We start from the raw sequence: 10,769 nt of genomic DNA, 5'->3' as shown, positions 1-10,769 counted from the left end.
AACAGTTAGTAAATATACTGAAATACAAAGGAGAAAACTGTTAGCATTTTACCTAAAGTTAGTTCAATTAATATTAGGTAATATAATATTTTTCTTTTAAAAAATCTACATGGGGGCGCTGGGGTTGTGGCTCAGTGGTGGACTGCTTGTCCAGCATGCGTGAGGCTCTGGGTTTGAACCTGAGCACCACATAAAAATAAATAAAGGTTTTGTATCTATCTACAACTAAAAAATATTTTTTAAAAAATCTACATGTATACTCTTCTTTAAAAAATGACAATAACATTTTCCGAGATGCTGCTATATGTTTTGTTAGTAACCTGTATCTTTTTTTTTATTTTTATTGGTTGTTCAAAACATTGCAAAGCTCATGACATATCATCTTTCATACATTTGATTCTAGTGGGTTATGAACTCCCATTTTTACCCCAAATACATATTGCAGAATCACATCGGTTACACATTCACATTTTTACATAATGACATATTAGTGACTGTTGTATTCTGCTACCTTTACTATCCCCACTCCCCTCCCCTCCCATCTTCCCTCTCTACCTCATCTGCTGTTATCCAATTCTCTCCCTTGTTTTTTTTTCCCCCCGCTTTCCCCTCACAACCTCTTATATGTAATTTTGTGTAACATTGAGGGTCTCCTTCCATTTCCATACAATTTCCCTTCTCTCTCCCTTTCCCTCCTACCACTCGTCTCTGTTTAATGTTAATCTTTTCCTCATGCTCTTCCTCCATGCTCTGTTCTTAGTTGCTCTCCTTATATCAAAGACATTTGGCATTTGTTTTTTAAGGATTGGCTAGCTTCACTTAGCATAATCTGCTCTAGTGCCATCCATTTCCCTGCAAATTCCATGATTTTGTCATTTTTTAGTGCTGCATAATACTGCATTGTGTATAAATGCCACATTTTTTTTATCCATCTATTGAAGGGCATCTAGGTTGGTTCCACAGTCTAGCTATTGTGAATTGTGCTGCTAAGATCATTAATGTGGCAGTATCCCTATCCCTTTTAAGGTCCTCAGGGAATAGTCCGAGAAGGGTGATAGCTAGGTCAAATGGTGGTTCCATTCCCAGCTTTCCCAGGAATCTCCATACTGCTTTCCAAATTGGCCGCACCAATTTGCAGTCCCACCAGCAATGTACAAGTGTACCCTTTTCCCCACATCCTCGCCAGCACTTATTGTTTGACTTCATAATGGCTGCCAGTCTTACTGGAGTGAGATGGTTTCTTAGGGTGGTTTTGATTTGCATTTCTCTGACTGCTAGAGATGGTGAGCATTTTTTCATGTACTTGTTGATTGATTGTATGTCCTCCTCTGAGAAGTGTCTGTTCAGGTCCTTGGCCCATTTGTTGATTGGGTTATTTGTTTTCTTATTGCTTAATTTTTTGAGTTCTTTGTATACTCTGGATATTAGGGCTCTATCTAAAGTGTGAGGAGTAAAGATTTGTTCCCAGGAAGTAGGCTCCCTATTTACCTCTCTTGTTTTTTCTCTTGCTGAGAAAAAACTTTTTAGTTTGAGTAAGTCCCATTTGTTGATTCTTGTTTTTAACTCTTGTGCTATGGGTGTCCTATTAAGGAATTTGGAGGCCAACCCCACAATATGTAGATCGGAGCCAACTTTTTCTTCTATCAGATGCAGAGTCTCTGATTTGATATCAAGCTCCTTGACCCATTTTGAGTTAACTTTTGTGCATGGTGAGAGAAAGGGATTCAGTTTCATTTTGTTGCATATGGATTTCCAATTTCCCAGCACCATTTGTTGAAGATGCTATCCTTCCTCCATTGCATGCTTTTAGCCCCTTTATTGAATATAAGAAAGTTGTAATTTTGTGGATTGTCTCTGTGTCCTCCATTCTGTACCATTGGTCCACCCGCCTGTTTTGGTACCAGTACCATGCTGTTTTTGTTATTATTGCTCTGTAGTACAGTTTGAAATCTGGTATTGCTATACCTCCAGATTCACACTTCCTGCTTAGAATTGCTTTTGCTATTCTGGGTCTTTTGTTTTTTCATATGAATTTCATGATTGCTTTATCTATTTCTACAAGAAATGCCGTTGGGATTTTGATTGGCATTGCATTAAACCTGTAGAGAGCTTTGGGTAATATCGCCATTTTGATGATGTTAGTTCTGCCTATCCATGAACAGGGTATATTTTTCCATCTTCTAAGATGATCTTCTATTTCTCTCTTTAGGGTTCTGTAGTTTTCATTGTATAAATCTTTCACCTCTTTTGTTAGGTTGATTCCCAAGTATTTTATTTTTTTTGAGGATATTGTGAATGGAGTGGTTTTCCTCATTTCCATTTCAGAAGTTTTGTTGCTGATATACAGGAATGCCTTTGATTTATGCGTGTTGATTTTATATCCTGCCACTTTGCTGAATTCATTTGTTAGTTCTAGTAGTTTCTTTGTAGACCCTTTTGGGTCTGTTAAGTATCTTATCATGTCATCCGCAAATAGCGATAATTTAAGTTCTTCTTTTCCTATTTTTATGCCTTTAATTTCTTTTGTCTGTCTAATTGCTTTGGCTAGTATTTCAAGAACTAATTGAATAGAAGTGGTGAGAGAGGGCATCCCTGTCTTGTTCCAGATTTTAGAGGGAATGCCTTCAGTTTTTCTCCATTTAGAATGATGCTAGCCTGAGGCTTAGCATATATAGCTTTTACAATGTTGAGGTAAGTTCCTGTTATCCCTAGTTTTTCTAGTGTTTTGAACTTAAAGGGATGCTGTACTTTGTCAAATGCTTTTTCTGCATCTATCGAGATGATCATATGGTTCTTATCTTTAAGTCTATTGATGTGGTGAATAACATTTATTGATTTCCGTATATTGAACCATCCTTGCATCCCAGGGATGAATCCTATTTGATCATGGTGCACAATTTTTTTGATATGCTTTTGTATTCAATTCGCCAGGATTTTATTGAGAATTTTTGCATCTAAGTTCATTAGACATATTGGTCTGTAGTTTACTTTCTTTGAAGTGTCTTTGTCTAGTTTCGGGATCAGGGTGATGTTGGCCTCATAGAATGAATTTGGAAGAGCTCCTTCTTTTTCTATTTCCTGAAATAGCTTGAAAAGTATTGGTATTAATTCTTCTTTGAAGGTTTTGTAGAACTCCGCTGTATACCTATCCGGTCCAGGGCTTTTCTTGGTTGGTAGTCTTTTGATGGCTTCTTCTATTTCTTCGTTTGTTATTGGTCTGTTTAAATTGTGTGTGTCTTCCTGACTCAATCTGGGCAGATCATATGCTTAAGAAATTTATCGATATCTTCACTATCTTCTATTTTATTGGAATATAGGGTTTCGAAATACTTTGTAATTATCTTCTGTATTTCTGTAGTGTCTGTTGTGATATTACCTTTTTCATCCCGTATGTTAGTAATTTGAGTTCTCTCTCTTCTCTTCGTTAGCATGGCTAAGGGTCTGTCGATCTTATTTATTTTTTCAAAGAACCAACTTTTAGTTTTATCAATTTTTTCAGTGTTTTTTTGTTTTGTTTCAATTTTGTTGATTTCTGCTCTGATTTTAATTATTTCTTGTCTTCTACTACATTTGCTGTTGTTTTGCTCTTCCTTTTCTAGGGTTTTGAGATGTAGTGTGAGTTCATTTATTTGTTGTTTTTTCCTTTTTTTGAGGAATGAACTCCAGGAAATGAATTTCCCTCTTAAAACTGCTTTCATTGTGTCCCCTAGATCCCAGTATGTTGTGTCTGTATTGTCGTTTATCTCTAAGAATTTTTTGATTTCCTCCTTTATGTCTTCTGTAACCCATTGATCATTCAGTAACATATTGTTCATTTTCCAGGTGATGCAGGATTTTTTTCTTCCTTTTTTTATCATTGATTTCCAGTTTCATTCCATTATGATTAGATATGGTGCATGGTATTATCTCCACACCTTTATATTTACTAAGAGTTGCCCTATGGCATAATATATAGTCTATCTTTGAGTAAGATCCATGTGCTGCTGAGAAGAACGTGTATCCACTTGATGATGGTTGATATATTCTGTATATGTCGGTTAAGTCTACGTTATTGATTGTATTATTGAGTTCTATAGTTTCTTTATTCAGCTTTTGTCTGGAGGATCTGTCTAATGGAGAGAGCGGTGTGTTGAAGTCACCCATAATTATTGTGTTGTGGTCTATTTGACTCTTGAAGAGAGTTTGTTTTATGAACATTGCAGCACCATTGTGTGGTGCATACAAATTGAAAATTGTTATGTCTTGTTGGTGGACGGTTCCTTTTAACAGTATATAGTGTCCTTCTTTATCCCTTTTGATTAACTTAGGTTTGAAGTTGATTTTATTCGATATGGAGTATGGTCACTCCTGCTTGCTTCCGAGGGCCATGTGAGTGGTATGATTTTTTCCAACCTTTCACCTTCTAGCCTGTGTATGTCTTTTCCTATCATATGAGTCTCCTGAAGGCAGCATATTGTTGGATTTGTTTTTTTAATCCAGGTTACTAGCCTATGTCTCTTGATTGGTGTATTTAAGCCATAACATTTAAGGTTACTATTGAAATATGGTTTGTACTTCCAGTCATGTTTATTTATTTATTTATTTTAGATTGGCTAGTTTTTCCTCTTTGGTTATTTTTCTCCCCCTTTACTGAGATACCTCCCACTGTTAGTTTTGGTTACTATTTTTCAATTCTTCTTCTTGTAGTATTTTGCTCAAAATGCTTTGCAGTGCTGGTTTTCTGGCTGTGAATTCTTTTAGCTTTTGTTTATCGTGAAATATTTTAATTTCATTGTCAAATCTGAAGCTTAGTTTTGCTGGATACAGTATTCTTGGTTGGAATCCATTATGTTTCAGCGTTTGAAATACGTTGTTCCAGGATCTTCTCGCTTTGAAAGTCTGATGAAAAATTAGCCGTTAACCTAATTGGTTTACCACTGAATGTAATCTGCCTCCTTTCTCTCATAACTTTTAATATTCTCTCCTTCTTCTGTATGTTGGATATCTTGATAATTATGTGTCTTGGAGTTGGTCTATTACGGTTTTGAATGTTTGGGGTCCTGTAGGCTTGCAGGATTTGGCAATCCATTCCATCTTTCATATCTGGGAAGTTTTCTAGGATTATTTCATTCAATAGATTGTTCATTCCTTTGGTTTGAACCTCTATGCCTTCTTCTATCCCAATGACTCTCAAGTTTGTTTTTTTATGACATCCCATATTTCTGGGATAGATTTCTCATGAATTTTAAACATCCTTTCTGTGTTGACTATATTCTTTTCAATTTGATAAACTTTGTCTTCCTTATCTGATGTTCTGGCTTCTACTTGATCTAGTCTATTTGTAATATTCTTGTTTGAGTTTTTAATTTGGTTTATGGTTTCCTGCATTTCTAGGATTACTGTTTTATTTTTTTTAGGATCTCTATCTCCTGGTAGAGTTCCTTCTTTGCAATTTGAATTTGCTTATGCAATTCATTTTCTAAGTATTCTTTCATTGTTTCGACTTGCTGTCTCATGACTTCTCTAAGATTCCATTCCATCTGAGTCAGGTATGCCTTGAGTTCTTTCTCTGTCCATTTTTCTGATGCCTCTAGGTTCTCCTGTAGATTTGGTTTGTCCTGCATTGTTTGTAATCCTTTTTTCCCTTGTTTTTTTCATGTTGTTCACGTTACTTTCCAAGTCTGTTTAACTGCTGTGTTTCTGTTTTCTCCTATAAATTTGTTTTGGTTTTGTATATCTCTGTAGTCTCTCCTTTGTGGTGGGAGACTATGCCTAGAAATGTTGGGCTTTATTGTACTTTAAAGCTAATTCATTCATATCATAAAAGGCTTCCGAATTCTGTATGCATATAGTGATCTGTTGTTTGGTCTTAGGACTTTGTTTAGGTTAGGTGCTATGATGATATGAGGGTTAGTATGTCTTGGCTACTTTGGAAGATTGCTCTACTGAAGGGGGATATTAACAGGCGATTGGATCAGGGTGTTTGGTAGTAGCTAGGTATTTAGGAGCCCTATTGACAGCCTCGAAACATTCACCTATTTGCATTTAGACAATTACACTTAATGGAAGACGTAATGCTAAGGATGAAAGTTGGGGGTAGTGGAAGGAAGGTCCTCTTAAAAAGAAAGAAGGAGAGAGAGATAGATTAGAGGAGAATGGAAAGAACAATAAAACTTGAAATGGGAAAGAAAGAAAGAAGGAAAAGGGGAGAAAAGAAAAAAGAGAAAAAAGAATTGAAGTCTTAGAGATCCATTTTCTTCTCTTCCAGTAGGCGGAGCTGTGCCCTCCCAGCCGAGCTTCTGCCCTCTACTTGCCGACAGCAATCCCTATAAGGCGGCTCCTGGGAGTCTCTCAATCCTGTTAGTCCAGAGTCGTTTCACTTCTCCGGCCCCTCCCCCCCTTTCTCCTGCCAGCCAGCCAGCCAGGTCCTGTTCACCGGAGGTGGTTCCCCAAGGATCTGGTTACACTTGCAGCCCCACCATGTGTCCTATTTCCCGAACGACTGAGCACTCTCTCTGTCATTCATCTAAGCCCCAGTGCTGTGGAGCGGTGATCTGGGATCCAACAGTTTAATTTTTTCGGACCCCTTTGGTGGGCACGCCCTCGGAAGCTGGTGGCTAAGACCTTGGGTGTCGCTGCTGGTGGTAAGGGGAGTTGGGGATCGGGGATCCCCTCTGCTTCCCTACAGACATGCCCCCGGAGAGATTCCTGAGGTTTCCTGGCTGCTTGTATCTGGAGGGGGTGGGAGTCACACACTTGCTAAAGTGGTTTCCGCTGGGAAGGAATTCCGTCGGCCGAACTCCGGTGACGTCACCTCTCTGCTGTGGCGGGCCCCAGGCTCCTTGCTGGAGTGTCCGAAGAGAGGGATGGGACTGGTCTGTCTCTGGTTGGTTTCAGTTCCTGGTTCGCTATTTCATGAAGGCTTGGCTAGAGATTTCTTCCTAGAGTCCCTGCGCCACTCCTGTTTAGCTACGCCTCGGAGGCTAGCCGCCCAGTCGCGGGGGCCTTGGGCTAGCGGCTGATTGTCGCTGAGTTGCGCGAGCAGCGGCTGGCTGGCGGGTCTGGACCTCTGCGCTGCATGGCGGAGATTCGCTCGTCTGGGGCAAACTGTCACCTCCAAAAATCCTCCTAATTCCCGCCTAGGAGTTTCTCAGCAGGTAGAATCTAAACGTATCAATGCGTCTCTCTGACCCCGTTATTGAGGAGGTACTTTCAGCGCTGCCTCCCTGCCCGCCATGTTGGATCCCTCCAGTAACCTGTATCTTGAATTGAGAATTCAGTATTTTCAATTTTTTATTACTTTTGATTTCTAGAAAATAAAATAACATGTATGTTTTGAATATGAGGTGTCCCCCAAAGCTTCTGTTTTTGAAGGAATATTCAGAGGTAAATGATATGAGAGCTGAGACCGTTTTGATTAGGTTTGAAAGGACTGGATGGTAACTATAGGCAGGTGGAGCATGGCTGAAGGAGGTGAGTCACTGGGGGAAGAGTGCATCTTCCCTATTCCGTAAGTTGTTCTCCTATGGTATTTTGATTACAGTGACACAAAAGCTGACTAAAACATAGCATTTAAAGAAAGCATAATTTTGCCATCTAGAATTAAGAACATGATATTGAATTTCTTTCCTTTTAGGAATATATTTTAGTCTTGCCTTGTTGGTACAGTACTAGGAATATTTTTCCATTTGGATATGTGCTTTATAAATTTGCTGGCAGATATCCCATTATGTGGAATATGTCAAAATGTATCTGCTTTTTTATTACTGGGAATATATGATTTCTGTTGTAACATTTTATATATGAACTATTTTTAAAATGTAGGATACATTCAAATGAATTTTTTTTAAGTTTTTTTGATACTGTCTTTTCAGTTGCTGCTATAACACATTACATGTTGGCTTAAATTAACAGCACAAATTTACCTCAGAATACTGGGCAATAATCAATAGGCCTCACTGGGCAATAAACAATGGATAGGGTTGCTTTCTTTCCTGCAGGCTCTGGATGTTTCTTTTTCTTTTCCAGGTTTTTGAAGTTACCCTCATTCCATGACTCTTCTCATGCTTCATAACTGACTCTGTTCTACCTACTTATCCTTCCCCTTTTAAAGAATTGCAGTTATACTAGGCTGGATAATCCAGGATAATCCTTTTATCTAAAATTAGCTGATTGTCAGCAACTTTATTCTGTTTGCTGTGTTGCTAAAGCTATGGTGTTCTCTAGGTTAGCTGTATTAGATACATTTTCCACTTAAAATATTTTCAGCTCACAATGGATTTATTAGAATAAACATGGGCATTTAGGCACAGCAAGGGGTGATAGAAGGTAGTTCAGGAGAGCATGTGAATATGATCAGTTTTAGGGAGTTTAGAAAAATCTTGGTCTTGTGAAGTACAAGTTGGATAATGGGCAATGGGAGAAAGATAGGTGGCTTGAAGTCTCTTTTAGGTTTAGACACGTAAGTGTCTTCTCTTGGTCTTCAGTCTGTATTTAAATTCAGACATCTTCTGCTTCCTCTGACCTCAAAAAAAAAAAAAAAAAACATGAAAGAATAGATTTGGTAATTGCAGGGAAGATGGGAACAAGAGTATTAGTGGGAAGAGAGATGGAATCAGAGGTCAACACTGTGATGATGTCATGCAAATGACAGAATTAAAAGAGTGGAGGGAGAAAGATAGAAAATTACAGGGCTGTGGGGATCCAACATGGTGGCGGGTAGAGAGGCAGCGCTTTCAATACACCCCCAGTGATGGGGTCATAAAGTCACATGGATAACGCTTGGATTCTACCAACGGAGAATCTCCTAGCAAAATACCACTGAAGAGAGACCGGCCGGGAGCTATTAGGATTATTTTGAAGTGTCTGTGTGACCCAGACGAGCAAAACCCTGCCAAGAGACGCGGAGACCCAGATCCACCAGCCACAGTCCGCACGCCGCGGGCGCAGCGGCGGATCCGTCCGCCCGCCCGTAGCCAAAGTGACTGGGACCGGCTAACCTCTGAGACGCAGCTTGGCAGGAAGAAGTCTTTAGCCAAGCCTTCACGAGCCAGGAGCTGAGGCCAACCAGGACGGACCAGTCCCACCCCTCCCTTTGGACACCCCGGACACTCTGGCAAGGAGCCTGGGGCCCGCCATAGCAGAGAGGTGACGTCATCGGAGTTCGGCCGGCGGAATTTCTTCCCAGCAGAATCCACTTTAGCAGGTGTGTGACTCCCCATTCTGATACAAGCAGCCAGGAAACTTCATTGACCTCTCAGGGGTCGTGTCCGTAGGCAAGCAGAGGGGATCCCCGACCCCCAGCCCCCCATATCACCAGCGGTGACTCCCAAGGTCTTAGCCGCCAGTTTACCACAGCACTGGGGCTTAAAAGGGACACGCGGTAGGGCTGCAAGTGTAACTAGATCTCTGGGGAATCACTTCTGGGGAACAGGACCTGGCTGGCTGTCTGACAGGAGGAAGGGGGTTAAGGGCTGAGAAATAAAATGGCTATGGACTGAGAAGTCTGACTCCCTGGAGACGCCTTACAGAGATAGCTATCGGCAGGTAGAGAGCAGACGCTCCGCTCAGAGGGTACAGCTCCGCCTACTAGAAGAGAAGAAGGTGGATCTCTAAGACTTTAATTTTTTTTTTTTTTTGTGGTTGTTGCTGTTGTCGTTATTTTTTTTTCTCTCCTTCTTCTCTCTCTGTTCCTTTCTCCCCTTTTCCTTCTCTCTTTCTATCCCATTTCAAGTCTTATTGTTCTTTTCATTCCCCTCTAATCTATCTCTCTCTCTATCCTTTTTTCTTTTTAAGAGCACCTTCATTCCCCTACCCCCCAACTTTCATCCCAAGCGTTACATCTTCCATTTCGTGTAATTGTCTAAATGCAAATAGGTGAATGTCTCGAGGCTGTCTATAAGACTCCTAAATACCTAGCTACTACCAACACCCTGATCCAATTGCCAGGTAGTATCTAACTTCAGTGAAGCAATAGATAAATAGATAAAGCAATCATGAAATTCATATGAAAAAACAAAAGACCCAGACTAGCAAAAGCAATTCTAAGCAGGAAGTGTGAATCTGGAGGTATAGCGATACCAGATTTCAAACTGTACTACAAAGCAATAGTAACAAAAACAGCATGGTACTGGTACCAAAACAGCCAGGTGGATCAATGGTACAGAGTAGAGGACACAGAAACCAATCCACAAAATTACAACTTTCTTATATTTGATAAAGGGGCTAAAAACATGCAATGGAGGAAGGATAGCATCTTCAACAAATGGTGCTGGGAAAATTGGAAATCCATATGCAACAAAATGAAACTGAATCTTTTTCTCTCGCCATGCACAAAAGTTAACTCAAAATGGATCAAAGAGCTTGATATCAAATCAGAGACCCTGCACCTGATAGAAGAAAAAGTTGGCTCCGATCTACATATTGTGGGGTCAGGCTCCATATTCCTTAATAGGACGTCCATAGCCCAAGAGTTAATAACAAGAATAAACAAATGGGACTTACTTAAACTAAAAATTTTTTCTCAGCAAGAGAAACAATAAGAGAAGTAAATAGGGAGCCTACATCCTGGGAACAAATCTTTACTCCTCAGATAGAGCCCTAATTTCCAGAATATACAAAGAACTCAAAAAATTAAACAATAAGATAACAAGTAACCCAATCAACAAATGGGCCAAGGACCTGAACAGACACTTCTGAGAAGAGGACATACAATCAATCAATAAATACATGAAAAAATGCTCACCATCTCTAGCAGTCAGAGAAATGCAAATCAAAACCACCCTAAGATA

This window comes from Callospermophilus lateralis, chromosome 12 (genome assembly GCF_048772815.1).
Source record: "Callospermophilus lateralis isolate mCalLat2 chromosome 12, mCalLat2.hap1, whole genome shotgun sequence".
Classification (NCBI taxonomy): domain Eukaryota; kingdom Metazoa; phylum Chordata; class Mammalia; order Rodentia; family Sciuridae; genus Callospermophilus; species Callospermophilus lateralis.
This window is presented reverse-complemented; position numbering follows the sequence as displayed.